Source organism: Papio anubis, chromosome 2, assembly GCF_008728515.1.
Source record: "Papio anubis isolate 15944 chromosome 2, Panubis1.0, whole genome shotgun sequence".
In the NCBI taxonomy this organism is placed as follows: Eukaryota; Metazoa; Chordata; class Mammalia; order Primates; family Cercopithecidae; genus Papio; species Papio anubis.
In genome coordinates this window covers 11,394,017-11,410,822 of record NC_044977.1, presented here as the reverse complement: position 1 = coordinate 11,410,822, position 16,806 = coordinate 11,394,017, and positions in this window count along the sequence as shown.

Sequence of the window (16,806 nt, the reverse complement as noted above, 5' to 3'; positions counted from 1 at the left end):
GAGAATTGTCTATTCATGTCCTTAGCCCACACTTTGATGGGATTGTTTGGTTTTTTCTTACTGATTTGTTTGACCTCATTGTAGATTTTGGATATTAATCCTTTGTCAGATGTGTAGGAACAGTCAGCAGAGTAAAGAGCCAGCCCACAAAGTGGGAGAAAATCTTCCCAATCTATACATCTGACAAAGCTATTCCTTTATAGAAATGCAAACAGACTAACACAGTTCATTTGCCTACCTAACCTGACTTTAGTATGTGAAGTTTTGGTATACGTATTTAGTATATAAAGTTTTAACACCTACTTACAGTACTTGCTATTGACATTATAGTTAAAACTAGACTTCACCAAACTTATAACAGCTTATGATGTAAACAACCCTTAATTCTGAAATGACTTCAGTGTTTACTGATCAAGATTTTTGTTGTTTAAAACTTCCAGTTACCCTAGATAAATATGCACATTAAGAATAGTATAAAACATTTTTTACTATGAAATGGAGTATTTAAACAATTTTCTTATTAATACTTCAAACAAATCTTGATATAATACAAATTGTATTAATGTGATAATGTTAATAGATTTTCTCTTATGCCATAACTATCCATTCTATAAATATACTTATTTTCTCTCTGACATCTTCTGTATTCACAAATTGGATATTTCCTGGGTTGCATTTGACATACGACAATGCTGTAGCAATATTTGCAATTTAAGAGGAAGTTGCAAATAACATTTCAAGCAAATGTGCAGATGGGCTATATAGCCTATACTAAGATGGTCTTAACTTATGAAAAGGGATTAAACACAAGCTTTGGAAGATGCTTCATTTTAAGCACTATATTTACAGGGTCAAGTTGTAGGATATCATGAGCACATTGGTGGACTGATATTTTTACTGCAAATTCTTGTTTCACAGTGACACTTCAGCTTAAGCTTCTGTTATCATGAGTTTACTTATTATCTGATTCCCTTAGAGGACAGTGGTGTGGCTACTTGGAGAAGAGAAGACTTGCAGGCAACTCTTAAGCAGAACTCAAGGACTTCAGAAAGGATGAGCATAAGTGCTGAAGAAGGTTCAGTCCACACTCGGAGCTCTTCACCAAAGATTTCTGTGTTATTTAGAGATTGCTATTCAGACAACTTCCTTTGGCTTGTATATGCCCAGTCCCAATGTCAAATGCGCTGTTACCCTTCCGGGATGCAACCAGGAAACCTCTCTCAGACCACAGATGCTTCTACAAGGCCCAGGATGAGGCTGGGTCGTTGTAATACAATAGAGAGGTTGAAAGAAAATGTGGAAGAGGAGCAGCCCAAAGACTCATAGGCTCCCTTCTAGAGCTGTCTCTATAATGTCTGTTTCTTTTAAATATCTCACCGCACAGAAATTATCACTATCTTCAAACTCCTTTTTAAAAAACCTGTTTGTGTTTTAGCCTCCAATTTCTGATTTCCCTTCATTACTGACTAATTTAGTTCTGTATTGAATAGCTCTTGATTTTTCCTGACCAACGTCTTTGTTTTCTTCTTTAATTTAACCTAAATATTTCTTTAGGTAACTATACCATCTGTTCATAGAATATAGATGTGAATCAAGATAGTCTACCTTCCTTCAGTCTACTTAAATGAAAACAACTCAGTTCTGCAGACAACCATGCTGTTTCTTGTATCTTCGTCTTTACACTCCTCTGCTCTCTTTGTTTCTTTATTGGTATATTCTATTAATATCTCAATATCTAGCTAAAATATCACCTACCTACTATGTTACCAAATCTTCCACAGTTTATTCCCCCCTCTCATGACCACACTTGTAAATACAAATGAATTACTCTTTTCTCGGTAATCCTTAGGTGTGATATATGTAATTATATTATAGTCCTGCCTTATTGCATTGTTTAGTTTTGAGGTTAGGACTCTCTCAAAATCATGAACTGCTTCTTAGTAGGGCATATATGTATAGCCCTACTGTCTTATAGTGTCTTATGTGGTTAGATCTCAATAAATCCTTAAATTATTTTATTAACTGATTAGCAAGTTGGACTATGTGATCTCTAAGGTGTCTTTCAACTCGGTGTTAAGTGATTCTGTTGAAGATATGAGAATCTGGCCATTAAGGAGTGACAGTGCTGAAATTAGACTGGCTATACGAGCACTGAGGAAGAACTCTTATTCCAGGTCTCTTTAGACCAGTTCAATTTCTCCAAAACAATGAAATAAACTTCCAGCAACAATGAAGGAAATAGTATTTCTTGATGGTTAAAAAACATTCTAAACTCAAGCAGGGACAATATCTTATGCATCTCTGTTTCTCTCCCAACCAAGAATCACAGTACCTAGTATGTTGTATGTTTAGTAAATAATTCTTGAAAAACTTAATTATTTTCATTTCTTCAAAATGATTTCTCTGTGGAAAAAATAGTTTTGTAGAATGATATTTTGTCTGTTGAAAGGTGTAATTGAAATACCTCTGGAATACACTTGCAAAAATGTTTGGTAAACAAACACAGGCATGTTGTATGCATGTTTTAGCATATTTCAATTTTAAGAATGAAATTCTGGAATTCCTAGGACATATATAACACTGTTTATTCTACGCCTTCTCCAATTGCCATTAGTTTGTATCTCTTTTTCTATATGGATTTTAACTTAAATATATGGATAGTGTAATCTAGTACAAATATGCTCCATTACTTGCCTTTCCTGTTGCCCACTGTCAGCCCTCCATCTCCCAGTTGAGGCTGCAATCACACCATATCGGGATATTTATGGTTTCCCTCAATGCTTTTCCTCTATTCTAACTATTCCCCTTCTAATCTTAGATTCTTACTTAAACAATTCATAAACCTCTCCTTAAATCTGAGAGCCCTTTTAAAAAGTATTCCATAAAAAAATCAAAATTGATAAATTGATAAATTACATGATAAATAAGGTAATTTACCTTATGCTCAATACTGTGACATGAAGTGGATTGTTTGATCAACTAAGAATGAATTCACTTGGTAAAGACAGTAGAGCCAGATGACAAACAACAGATAAACAAATAAGAAACAACCCATTAAGTCCTCCCAAAATGTCAATTCATTAGAGTTGTTTTTTTTTGTTTGTTGTTTCCTTTTGCTTTGTTTGTTTTGCATTCCAGGTGAAGCAGATGTGGAGAATACCAATTTCTATAATAATATCCTGATTCACCAGAAAACTGAAATTTTTATTTTATGCTGATTGATTGATAAAATTATTGAATTTTCACATCTATTTCGTCATCATTTTAGAAAAGAAAAAATACAGTTTCTAAGAATTCTAGTGTCTTATTAACAAAATTTTAAACTATCAACATGGTTCAGAGTACTTGTCCAAAATCTCTATGAAATCTCTTCATCTTGCTTTGTTCATATTTCTATAATGAGCTTTATGGCCTATTCCATTAAATATTATTTTAAAACATATTTTCAACTGCTGCATTGTATTCCTCAGGTGAAAATACTATTATTTATTTGAACATTGCCCTATCATCTGACTTTTTCATTTCTTATTAAGAAAATATTGATTTTATGAAAACACAAACAGAAATATTTGTTGGCATCTCTAAATATTTATGATACATTTATACGGGCAAGAAGACTGCATTAACACTTTGAGATTCATCATCATATTGATGACGATGCCAAATAGATGTATAGATATGTAATACCAATTTGTAGCTCCAGTGGCTCAATCAGTTAGCATGTGATACTTATAAGAAATGTAATACAGATTGCATTTCTATACACAGTTATGAGAACAACCTTTTCAATTTGTTATCTTTTTTATTCTTTCAATCTTAATATATGATCAATCATATCTCATTATTATAATTTTTATTCCTTTGAGTATTAGTGTAACAGAATATTATTTATATTGTTTAATGACTATGTGTATGCTTTGTCAGGGTTTCCTTTCTTGTTATATCTCCAGGGCCTAAAACTAACTGAAACATAATAGGACATGAACACACTTTAATTTGTTATTAACTGTATTTTATATCTTAATTTATTTTCAATTTTATTATATTCCTAATGTATAAAAATCTCAGACATTGACATATTTAGCACCAGATTTAATAGTTGCTGACTTTGTTTATTGCTTAGATTTTCCTTTTTTATATTTTATTTATTTATTCATTTATTTATTTATTTATTTAGAGACAAAACCTCGCTCTGTCGCCTGGACTAGAGTGTGGTAGCATGATCTCAGCTCACTGCAACCTCAGCCTCCCAAGTTCAAGCCATTCTCCCGCCTAAGCCTCCCGAGTAGCTGGGACTACAGGCGTCCCCCACCACACCTGGCTAATGTTTGTGTTTTTAATAGAGATGAGGTTTCACCGTGTTGGCCAGGCTGGTCTCTAACTCCTGACCTGAAGTGATCCACCCACTTCAGCCTCCCAAAGTGCTGGGATTACAAGGATGAGCCACGGTTTCAGGCCCAGATTTTTCTTTTATAACTGATCCATTATATTTTACATTTTTATGGGTAAATGTGAGTATTTGTTACCTGCTTAGAATGTATTAATATAATGATCAAGTCAGGATACTTAGGATAACCATCACCTTCAGTATTTAGTGTCTCTATGTGATGGAAACATTTCAAGTTCTCTCTTCTAGCCCCTTTCATATACAATACATCGTTGCCAATCATAGTCACCCTACTTTACTATTAAACATTAGAACTTATTTCTTTGAGGCCAGGTGCAATGGGTCATGCCTGGTAATCCTACCACTTTGGGAGGCTCAGGCAGGCAGATCCCTTGAGGCCAGGAGTTCGAGACCAGCTTGGCCAACATGACGAAACATCGTCTCGACTAAAAATAGAAAAAAATTAACCAGGTGTAGTGGTTGGCACCTGTAAATCCCAGCTACTCGGGAGGCTGAAGCACGAGAATCGCTTGAACCTGGGAGATGGAGCTGAGATTGTGCCACTGCATTCCAGCTTGGGCAGCAGAGTGAAGCTCTGTCTCAAAAAAAAAAATATTCATCTAACCATATGTTTATATTCACTGATCAACCTCTCTTCATCTACCCCTCTACCCACACACCCTTCACAGCCTCTGGTATCTATCATTCTATTCTCTACCTCCATGAGGTGAATTATTTTAGCTCTGACATATGAGTGAGAACATGCATTATTTGTCTTTGTGTGCCTGAAATATTTCACTTAGTATAATGATCTTCAGTTCTGTTCATGTTTCTGCAAATGACAAGATGTCATTCTTATGGTCAAATGGTCATCCATTGTGAACATATACTCCATTTTCTTTATTCATTCACCCATTGATGGATACTTAGATTGATTTCATATCTTTGTTATTGTGAATAGTGCTACGAGAAACATGTAAGTGCTGGTATCCCTTTTATATACTAATTTTTTTCCTTTGAATAAATAGTAATGGGATTGCTGGATCATATGGTAGCTGTGTTTTTAGCTTTTTGAGGAATCTCCATGTTGTTTTACATTGTGGTTGTACTAATTTACATTCCCACCAATGATGAAAGAATTCTCTTTTCATCCTTCCCAGCATCTGTTGTTTTGTCTTTTTAATAATAACCTTTGTAACTGTGGCATTGTGATTTTAATTTGCATTTCCCTGATGATTGGTGATGTTGAGCATTTTTTTCATATACCTTGTATTAGTTCATTTTCACATTACTGATAGAGACATACCCGAAACTGAGAACAACAGCAAAAAAGGTTTAATTGGACTTTCAATCGTATTGTATTCCTAATGTACAAAAACCTCCACATGGCTGCAGAGGCCTCAGAGTGATGAGGTCAGGTGAAAGGCTCATCCTACATGGCGGCGGCAAGAGAAAATGAGGAAGAAGCAAAAGCAGAAACCCCTGATAAAGCATCAGATCCAGTGAGACTTATTCACTATCACCAGAGTAGCATGGGAAAGACCGGCTCCTGTGATTCAATTACCTCCCCTGGTTCCCTCCCACGGCATGTGGGAATTCTGGGAGATACAATTCAAGTTGAAATTTCAGTGGGGACACAGACAAAACATATCATACTTGTTGGCCATTTGTATGTTTTCTTTAGAGAAATTATTCGTGTCCTTTGTCCACTTTTTTGTACTATTGAGTTGTTCAAGTTCCTTGTATATTCTGGATATTAGTCCCATGTTGCATAAATAATTTGCAAACATTTTCTTAAATTCAACAGGATACCTCTTCACTCTACTGAATGTTTCTTTTGCTGTGCAGAATCTTTTTTGTTTCATTTAGTCCTATTTGTCTATTTTTGCTCTTGTTGCTTGTGCTTTTCAGGTCATAGCTGTAAAATCTTTGCCTAGACCATTGTTCTGAAGTATTTTCCCTGTTTTCTTCTAGTAGTTTTATAGAGAGTGTGACTATGACTCTCACAGGAATAGTTTTTATTGTTATTTCTTAGAGTGAAAAATACCTCTTTTCTAGGAAAAGTATAAAGGGAAGATTGTGTGTGTGTGTGTGTGTGTGTTTGGGTGTGTGTGTGTGTTTCACCAGTAGCCCAGGCAAAGATAGGCTTCTTGATGTTGTTGTTGTTGTTGTTGTTGTTCTTGTCATCTTTCTTTTTCTCTGTTAGCAGATACTTTTTCTCTAATTCTTTTTTCCAGTGGGAGTGCAGGCTTTAGAAGATGATGTAGTAATGGAGCTGTCTAGAATCCAATTGTTCACCTTGTATGGATCCATGCCTTTGTTTCCTGTACATTAAATGTGCGACTAAAACCCAAGTTGCTAACTATTGCTAAGCCAGGCATTTGTTCTACCACACCAGTAACCCAAGTGTGGCATAGATTCACCAACATATTTACCCCCCTTTTCCCTAATAGCTGAAGATTTCCCATTCTCTTTTTTCTTTTTTTTTTTTTTCCTTTTCTTTGTGGTTTCTTTTGTGTGTGTATGTGAGTCCAGTTATACATTTAAAAACTTTATTTTATACAGCATTCCTAGTTGTGGCAGAACATTTTCTCCATTAATAAGACTCTCATTTTTTCAGAGCTGAAAGTGTTAAAATTAGTATGTTTAGGGTGATTTTAATGTATAGACATTTTTATATGTGTATATATACAAATCTATATGTCTTTTCCAAAGAGAATCCTTATTTTTTTCTTTAAAGGTCAATTTTCAACATGAGATGAAATAATCTCCTATAAATTCTACTTGTGTAACTGCACTTTTATAAAATACATTTTAGTCTATGTGTGCTTATATAGTATATGGTCGGAAGTGAAACTCAAAATATTTTTCAATGTAAGCCAGGTGTCACAGTACCATTTATTAAATAACATTTTTTCCTCCTCATTTTAAAAACATTTTCATCAGAAACTAAATGTTTACAATGAGATTTGTATAAGTGATTTTGAAATTATTAGTAGAATTTAATGAATCATTATAAATATGAAATATTAATTACTACTTTATTAGAAAAAAACTCCATTATAATGTTTTTAGGTTAAAATCTTGTCTTCTCTGTCTTACGTTTCAAATTATTACAAATGACCTTTAGTAAGTGCTAGACTTTGGTTTGAATATGTTGATGAAATCACTTGGTCTGCAAGATGTTTGATAGAAAAATGAAACCTTAAACTACCGACTATGTTTGAACAGATGATGTTTTTCTGTCTATTGCATCAATATTCATTAAACAGAAGTATGTGGCCCAAAGTTCAGGTATGAATAAAAATGAAAAGGATTTTCTGAGTGCGTTCACGTTAATCTCCATTTGGTCATCGTTTCTCAACATCATTATGATTTGTACTTTTTTCTTCAATACAAAAGAAGCAATTAAAATATTGCAAAGCCCCCATGAACTCTAAAGAACTTTTGTTCTCATTACTAGTCATTTTTAAACTAGAATTTTGTAGTTAGCTTTACAAACTTGCGTAATTGACTAATCCTAAGAACTTGTTCTACGCATTCTATTTTCATCCTTCCCATCTCCCTAATTTTTCTCTCCAAATTAAGAATATCAAGTGCAAATAGAGCAGATACTACAAGTAATAATTTAAGAATACAAAAACAAAACCCTTTACAATATTTTCCTTTGTACTATCTCTATTACAATCAACTGAATTTTATATATGGTATATTTTTCTTTTGCGTATGTCACATATGAAACATGAACAATATTTTATCCTGTATATGTGCCATGTGGATGTTCCTACCTCCCATGATACACACATGGGCCTTTTAGATTTATGGTATATGATCAATCTTTCTCTTTCTCTGCACCTTTCCCCCCAGACCCCTTCTTCTCTTCCTTATCCTTTTCTTTCCCCTCACCCTCTCTAGTGTATTTAATTCCTTGAAAGTATATAGAGTTAAAGTAAGACAAGTTAAGGTACATGTTTATTTCACTGTGTATTAAATAGTCAATACGTAGGCTTATTAAGAGGGAATGTATTTTAGAAAACATTGTCATGTGTTTTTATATTTTGTAAATATTACCAACATTTTAACTATTAATCATTTGTAACTTCTGAATCAGCTTTTCAATTTTTCATTAGAAAAATAATAATCGTATGTATTATAGCATGTAATGTACTTAAAAATAATCTTACTTCATAGGATGAAGTAATTAGAAGATTCTAGTCAGTTCTGATTTTACAGTTCCTTACCTGACTTCATGAAAACTCACTTTTTAATGTTCACTTATCTGTAGTATCTTAATAATATCAATGTCATTGATTTCATTTATTTTATGCATTTAAATATATTGTCCACAAACATTTTCAGGTCAGCTGTTTTACTCAGATTGATTATTTATCATCCTTTAAAATTCAGAATTTAACTAACCTAGTTTTAAAAAATTCTGTCAAAGCACTTTGTTTACATCCTACGTGTTCTCTGAGAACCGTGAGAAGAACAGCTTTAGCTGCAGACACAGTTCCTTTTCTGCAGGGCACAAAGTGGCAATTTTCATTTGCAGAATCAATGTAGTATAAGGCAGGTGTCTCAGTGAGAGAAATTATCATTTTATTTACCCATTATTGAATCCTTCAATTTTTCTTAAATTTCCAGGCTCCTATCAAAAGTAATGTAATCATATTTGTTTTATTCAGAGCTTTATTATCTAGACAGCAATTAGTCATATACACACATATATACACACACATGCATGCACACATATATACACATACATATATTCATACCTACACATATACATGCATATTTCATTGCTATTTGGGACATAAGGAAATATTCTCATATAAATTGTCTTTAATCTGTTCTCTCCATTTTCTCCTACATAGACAGCATATTTCACTTGTTCCGCATAACACTTCAGAATTAAACTTGAATATATCACCACATTTAGTTGCACAGTAATTGTTCAGTTCCTGCACTGAAAGAATTCTAGTACTTGATAAAAAAGTATGTGGGAATATTATGATTTTCAAATTAAATATAAACCAGAATATTGAATATAAACCAGAATATTGAATATTTCTGTGATAGTAACACCATAAGAAACATTTAGGAAAATATTGTTTCAAAACTAATAAAAAGGTAAATGACAAATTTACAAACAATAATCTCTCCAACAATGTTGTGAAAATATAGGACAGAGATGAGCAGATTACTGGGAAAGCACTAAAATTATAACAATGTAAATAACATATGCTAGAATAACAATGTATTTTAAAGCACATTGTACAAATATGTCACAAAGTAGATGTTCAATAAACATTAACTGAATCTGATTTTGAATTCAGAAAGAACTATCTTACTACAAAAGAAACAATTTTCTTTTCACTAAAGAGTACACACTAAAGAGTAGTACATTCTTAATTACTAAATAATTAATCACTAAATAATCAAAAAGAGTACTACATTCCTATGCCTATATGCCAGGAACAGCCTTAAGCACTAAGTAATGTCCCCCAGTCACTGGGATTTTTCAATACATTTAGTTACGCTGCCATTTATTTCTCTCACATCCATCAAACCACTCATTTTTTTCCTGCTTGAATCATAAATCAAGTAAGATTCAGCCACATCTACTTTCCTTAGTGATTCAGAATAACTGTGATTTATGAAAGTTTAATTTATTAGATCCCCAGTTTCTCGAAGGAAGGAACAAACATTTATAAAGACTTCATCTGCCCATTACATTTCTGCATATTGGGTAGGGAAAAAGAAGACAGCATAAATTATACTTTGAAACATAGTAGTTAAAAAATAAACAAGGATAGGCAGAAATTGTATAAACAATTTATCCTAGCATAGATTGTCTTAAAGTAGAACATGGGATGAATCTGTCTTCTGAAAGCCTTCTAATTCTTCATTGTGATCTATGGTAAGTTTTGCCTACCTTCACTTTTATGAAATTGTTTTACCAAATTTTGTGGTTTATAGAGACATGACTGAGTGTTCCTTACACAATACTGATAGGCTGAATTTTTTGGTTAACATAGTCCAGGTCCCCTCAAAAACAAAACAAAACAAAACAAAACAAAACAAAACACTGGGAAATCCCAAATAATCAAATATAACTTTTGATCTCCATCAGAGGAAATGAAACACCTTTCTTCTTCCCGCTTTGCACCCCTGTTTACCTCGTCTCCCTTCTGCAATCCCTCCGTTAGATTATCTTGTGTCATGAACTAAGCCATAGCCAGATGATTATAATTAAATAATCTTATTGCAGTAACTAAGAACGCATTCTGCTTCTTTCATCTTTAGAGATGCCTAAATGAAAAAAGGTGGCAGACTCACTCAGCACAATGTCATTTAATTTGCAATGTTCTGTATTCATTTCTTGTTACACCATATGATATCCTTGTGTCACCCGGTAAGACTACTAAAGAGCTAATCGGTTTTTTTTTTTTTCTTTTATTTACATCGTGGGCATAAGGAATGAAAATCTGACTTCTTATTCAAGTGCAATAGCAAACGTATCTCTTGTGAAAGATTTACACACTCTAAAATGTACCTCTATGCATTATCTATTAATGTGGTCTAAGAAAACTCAGAGCAAAGAGATTTTCCAACTAAATTAACTCGGACACAGTGGTATATTGTTTGGACAAGGCTGGATCTATTTAAGAGAGACAAATGATAAATCTGCCCACGAACTATAATACAACAGGGAGATAGCCCTTAAGGGCGAGCATCGTTTCTAAGTCAGTGTCTCACCTTGACATTTATTTGCCATAAGTTACAAATTTACCCTTTAGACAGCATTAAGAGAGCATTCATCTTCAGCAAGGTGGCAAACCGTCGACATTATCTCTTCCTTGGGCAATAAAGAACCTTGATTTCTGTATACAAAATAATTTAAGCAAGGGAAATCTACATAATGTGTATATTCATTGTTGTTTTCACTATCAATAAAAAGCCCAACATGGCATGCATGACTGATATGTGCCTTAAATAATGTCTGCTTCCCGTGTGACAGAGTCCTTTTTTAAACCATGTGGCTGAGTAATCTTTTCCTTAATAAACTACTTTGAGTAAAACTTACCATCTTTTCAAAAGTTATGGGAATTGTGGGAATACAACATTTTATTGCCACTTAAGCTAACTGAATACATTAATTTAGATTCATTTTCACTTTCTTATCCTAATGGAAGCCCCCGTCTTAATTCCTTTGTCTTTATATCATATGTGTGTGTGTATGTGTGTGTATGAATTATCCACAACTTGTAATCAGTTCAAAGTAATTTAAATTGCAAGTTAGTGGAAATAACAATTATTAGCATCAAGTGAACACATTATTGAATGGGGTTAAGTTATTCAGCATTTCCAGTCCATCGCTCTGAAAGGAATAATGCCCATATCATTCTTCTACTATAGCGCAATACTAATACACTACGGTACCGAGATACAGTTGAAAAGATCATTACATCACTAAGAATCAGCTTTCTTTCTACGTTTTCTCTCTGAATCTATGTGACAAACAAAAAGTGTGCATATGAAGATACACAGATGAGATACCAAATTAGACTTAAACAAATCTCAATATCAATATAGATTTTCCGTATACAATAGAGGACAGTGTTAGGTAGCTTGCTCAAGCTTTAAGTGGCTTATATTACTACACCGGCTTCACCACTTACTGAATGACCTTTGGTAAGAATTTACCCTGTGTCCAAGTTTCCCAGTCTGTAAACTAGTGCCTATCTCACCAGGTTAATGTGAAAATAAAATGAGATAATACATATAAAGCACATAGACTCACTAACCATAACCAATAGTTAAAAAGCTTTGCAATTAGTAATTGCTAACATTTATTGAAAGTTTATTACATGCCAGACATTGTTGTAAGTGGGTTGAATATTACTATTATCTCCGTGTTACAGATAAAATAACCCAAAAACACTAAAAGGTAAAATTACTTATCCATCAATATGTAGCTACTAAGATATAAAGCTTGGATTTATAGCCAGACAGTTTAATTACAGAATCTCTCTCCATGTTGAATATATATACTGCTTCTGAACTCAAAAAAAGTAGAAAAATTAGAAAACATAAATATGAATAATAAAAAGAGGAAAAGAGGTTTTAATTTTATATATAACCCAGAGATAATTAGATTTGAATATTTTTTTTTCTGAGGTTATATATTTTTATTTTTTCTTTTCTTTTCTTTTCTTTTTTTTTTTTTTTTTTTTTTGAGACTTTATCAGACTTTATCAGAGACTTTATCAGAGTCTTGCTCTGTCACCAAGGCTGGCGCAACCTTGGCTCACTGTAACCTCCACCTCCTGAGTTCAAGCGATTCTCCCTGTCTCAGCCTCCCAAGTAGCTGGGATTACAGGCGCCCACCACCACACCTGGCTAATTTTTGTATTTTTAGTAGAGATGGGGTTTTGCCATGTTGACCAGACTGGTCTGGAACTCGTGACCTCAGGTGATCCGCCCGCCTCAGTCTCCCAAACTGCTGGGATTACAGGCGTGAGCCACTGCGCCCAGCCTTTTTTTTTTTTTAAATTATACTTTAAGTTCTGGGATACATGTGCAGGATGTGCAGGTTTGTTACATAGTTATACACGTGCCATGGTGGTTTGCTGCACCCATCAACCCGTCATCTACATTAGGTATTTCTCCTAATGCCTTCCCTCCCCTAGCCCCCACCCCCTGACAGACCTCAGTATATGAGGTTTCCCTCCCTGTGTCCACGTGTTCTCATTGTTCACCTCCCACTTATGAGTGAGAGCATGCGGTGTTTGGATTTCTGTTTGTTAGTTTGCTGAGAATGATGGTTTCCGGTTTCATCCGTGTCCCTACAAAGGACATGAACTCATTCATTTTTATGGCTGCATAGTATTCCCTGGTGTATATGTGCCACATGTTCTTCATCCAGTCTATCATTGATGGACATGTGGGTTGGTTCCAAGTCTTTGCTATTGTGAATAGCAATACACGTAATACACGTAAGTGTGCATGTGTCTTTATATTAGAATGACATAGGATTTTTTTCTGGGGTTATATATATTTTTCTCAAAATGTGATTTTTTTTGGAAACTCAGAGTATTTAAAAAAATCAATCCTTTGCTTAATTTAAGAGGAAATACAGTGAATGAATTAGGCTAAAAACACCTGGTGAAGACTTCTCTTCTGTATATTTTCTTTTATCAACTTAGATTGAAGCAGAATTTTCTTCTTATTTATCTGGTAGTTTTCAAATTGAGCTACAATTTGCATTATTATGTAAGTGATTATAAATGAGCTCTAGAAACATACTGAATATGGCAGCTTAAAATGTCAATAGAAAATTTCTTAAGGTGCCAAAATAACAAAAGTAAAAATAATTTAAAAAGCCTTTGGATAAGGTAGAATTTTAAAGTCTGAAATCATTAAAAATGCATGCAAAAAATGAACTAAATGTTTAGCTCTTACATAAAATACTATGTATACCAAGGTCCAGCATAAATTTAGAAGATGAGACATTAAGAAAATTTTAATCATACAATGATCAAAACAATGAAAATTAAAATTTTTGGTGTATTTGTAAAAGACACAAATGGATAATAAAACTGAATGGCCTTTAAATAAAAGGAAAAAATTTAGAATCTGTTAATTAACGAAATGATAAATACAGGTAGCAAATATAAATACGAAAACAGAGCATATTAGCAATTAAAAATTCAGATTAAAATATTATCGTATCAGATTAATAAGGCATATGTATTTACACTTTATTACTAACAATGAGAATGCCAGACAATTGTGAATTTTGCACCACTAATGCTAGTATAAGATGGTATAAGAGCATCAGTCATATTTTAAGGGTGTCTTCCAAGACAATGCTCTATCCCTCCTTGTCTACAAACATCTGAATGTATCCAGGACAATCCTCCCCATTCATAAGTGTGGACCACTGGGAGCCACCTTTATACTTCTGGAACTTACCAAAAAGTCATAGCCAATAAGAATATTTCTCTCAGCCCAGCGCAGTGGCTCACATCTGTAATCCCAGTACTTTGGGAGGCCGAGGTGGGTGGATCATTTGAGGTCAGGAGTTCAAGACCAGTCTGGCCAACATGGTGAAACCCCATCTCCACAAAAAATACAAAAATTAGCCAGGTGTGGTGGCAAGCGCCTGTAATCCCAACTACTTGGGAGACTGAGGCAGAAGAATCTCTTGAACACGGGAGGCAGAGGTTGCGGTGAGCCAACATCACGCCATTGCACTCCAGCCTGGCTGACAGAGTGAGACTCTCAAAAAAAAAAAAAAAAAAAAAATCTCATAAATGTCGACTGAGAAGCTACAAGAGAGTCTCTTTGTCTCCTTGAAGTTTAAGGCGTGATCTGGAGATTTTTGAGGTGATCGTGGATGGAGAATCAGCATAAGCTATTCCATAGAGAAGGAAAAAAGTGAGAGACCAAAAAAAAAAAGAAAAGCAATTAGGAGAGTCAGAGAGGTGTGCCCTCATTTTCTATTCAGTCTCTCTCTGTGGCCTGACTTCCTTCTTTTCTGTGAGTGCCAAGGAACTCCCGAGTCTCCTAATAATAAGCAATTCTTTTTTGCTTGACTTATTCCTGATATTTTACATCATATTCATAATATAATTAATTATTCGAAAATGCAAGTTAGTAATGTTTTCAAGATGTTAAAAGTTTGTAAGACTTAAGCTTAGTATTTCTACTTTTAAGAATCTATCTTAAAGGGGTACATTCCAGGTAATCCTATGGACATATTATATAGTAGAAGACTGTAATGAAAACATTTATTTCCTGACTTTACCTCATTTTAACAGAACAGGTGTTTAATTTTTAAAAATCATTATGGAAGAAATTCTAAGATTGCAATTTAAAAATTTTTAGATATCATGGTAAATAACTGGGAAATTTTTATATTGTTTGCTAGGCAGATTTTATGCTACTTCATAAAGTATCTTCAGTATACTTCATAAAGTATATTTTTCACAAACATAAACAACATACATAAACAACATATTCCAATGACTCTATATAACAATAGTAAAATTATTAAGGGACATTTTCAAAATCTATTTTCTATAAATATTTAATTTTTAACATACATGATACCCAATAAACATATTTTATTTAATTTTCTTAACAGAAACTCCAAATAGAATACTGAGAATCACTTTTTTGTATATGTGAAGTCTGAAAACGATCAGATTTCTGCGAGGGTTCAATAATGCTTTTGATTACTTGAAACTTTCTCTCATTAGAAAAGACTAATAGAGCTTCAAAGATATAGAATTCGGAATGAAAAAAATGTCATTTTTAGAATAAATATTTTCATTCCATATCTAATGATTTGGGCAAGCTTTTATATATTTTCCTTCAAAATACCAGCTACTTACTGACAAAGTGTTCAATTTTTTGAAAATGTCATATCAATATTAATGTTAAATTTGACACAAAGCAACCAATTCCAAATTATCTTAAAATATTCCATAGTACAAAATTAGTGTCTACTCACATCAATAATATCTATTCCTGTTCAATTACTTCTATTTGCTATATTACCTTAACATACAATACATAAATAGTACTTTATTTACTCATTATATACTCATAATTTGTAAAATTTTGATGCTGATATTTATCTTTGAAATAGTTGGCTGTAGCGTATTTTTTTTTATTCTCATATAAAGTCAATATATTTTGTGTGAGAAGTTTGCATCTAGTTAGCAACTACCATGGTTATCTCAGGCTTTGTGGAGGAACCACCGAGATCTCAGCCTCTGGCAGAGTCTAGCTTAGTGAGAATGGCAAGGTACATAACTCACATAGATGTTGTGAGATTTGCATGACATAACTGTATAAATACCTAGAATACTGTCAGCATCTAGTTACAGCTTACTAAATGTTGGGTTCTTGATGAGTAAATTGAAATCGAGGTAAAGATACAATTACCCATATCTTATTTGTATTTAACTTTGGTGTAATAGTGATTGCGGTTCTTGCCATTAATGTAATCACTTTTGCAATAACCTATCATTACTGTATTTTATCCAATTTTTTTCCATTTTCCAATTCTAATATAGTAAAACATATATTGGTTGTCATCGTTTTTTGTTTGTTTGTTTGTTTTTATACTTTAAGTTCTAGAGTACATGTGCACAACGTGCAGGTTTGTTACATATGTATACTTGTGCCATGTTGGTGTGCTGCACCCATCAACTCGTTAGCACCCATCAACTCGTCATTTACATCAGGTATAACTCCCAGTGCAATCCCTCCCCCCTCCCCCTCCCCATAATAGGCCCCGGTGTGTGATGTTCCCCTTCCCGAGTCCAAGTGATCTCATTGTAAAAGCTGTGCATTGTTGAGTATGAATCAGTAATTGACAACATGTTTTCTCATATTTAGTCTTA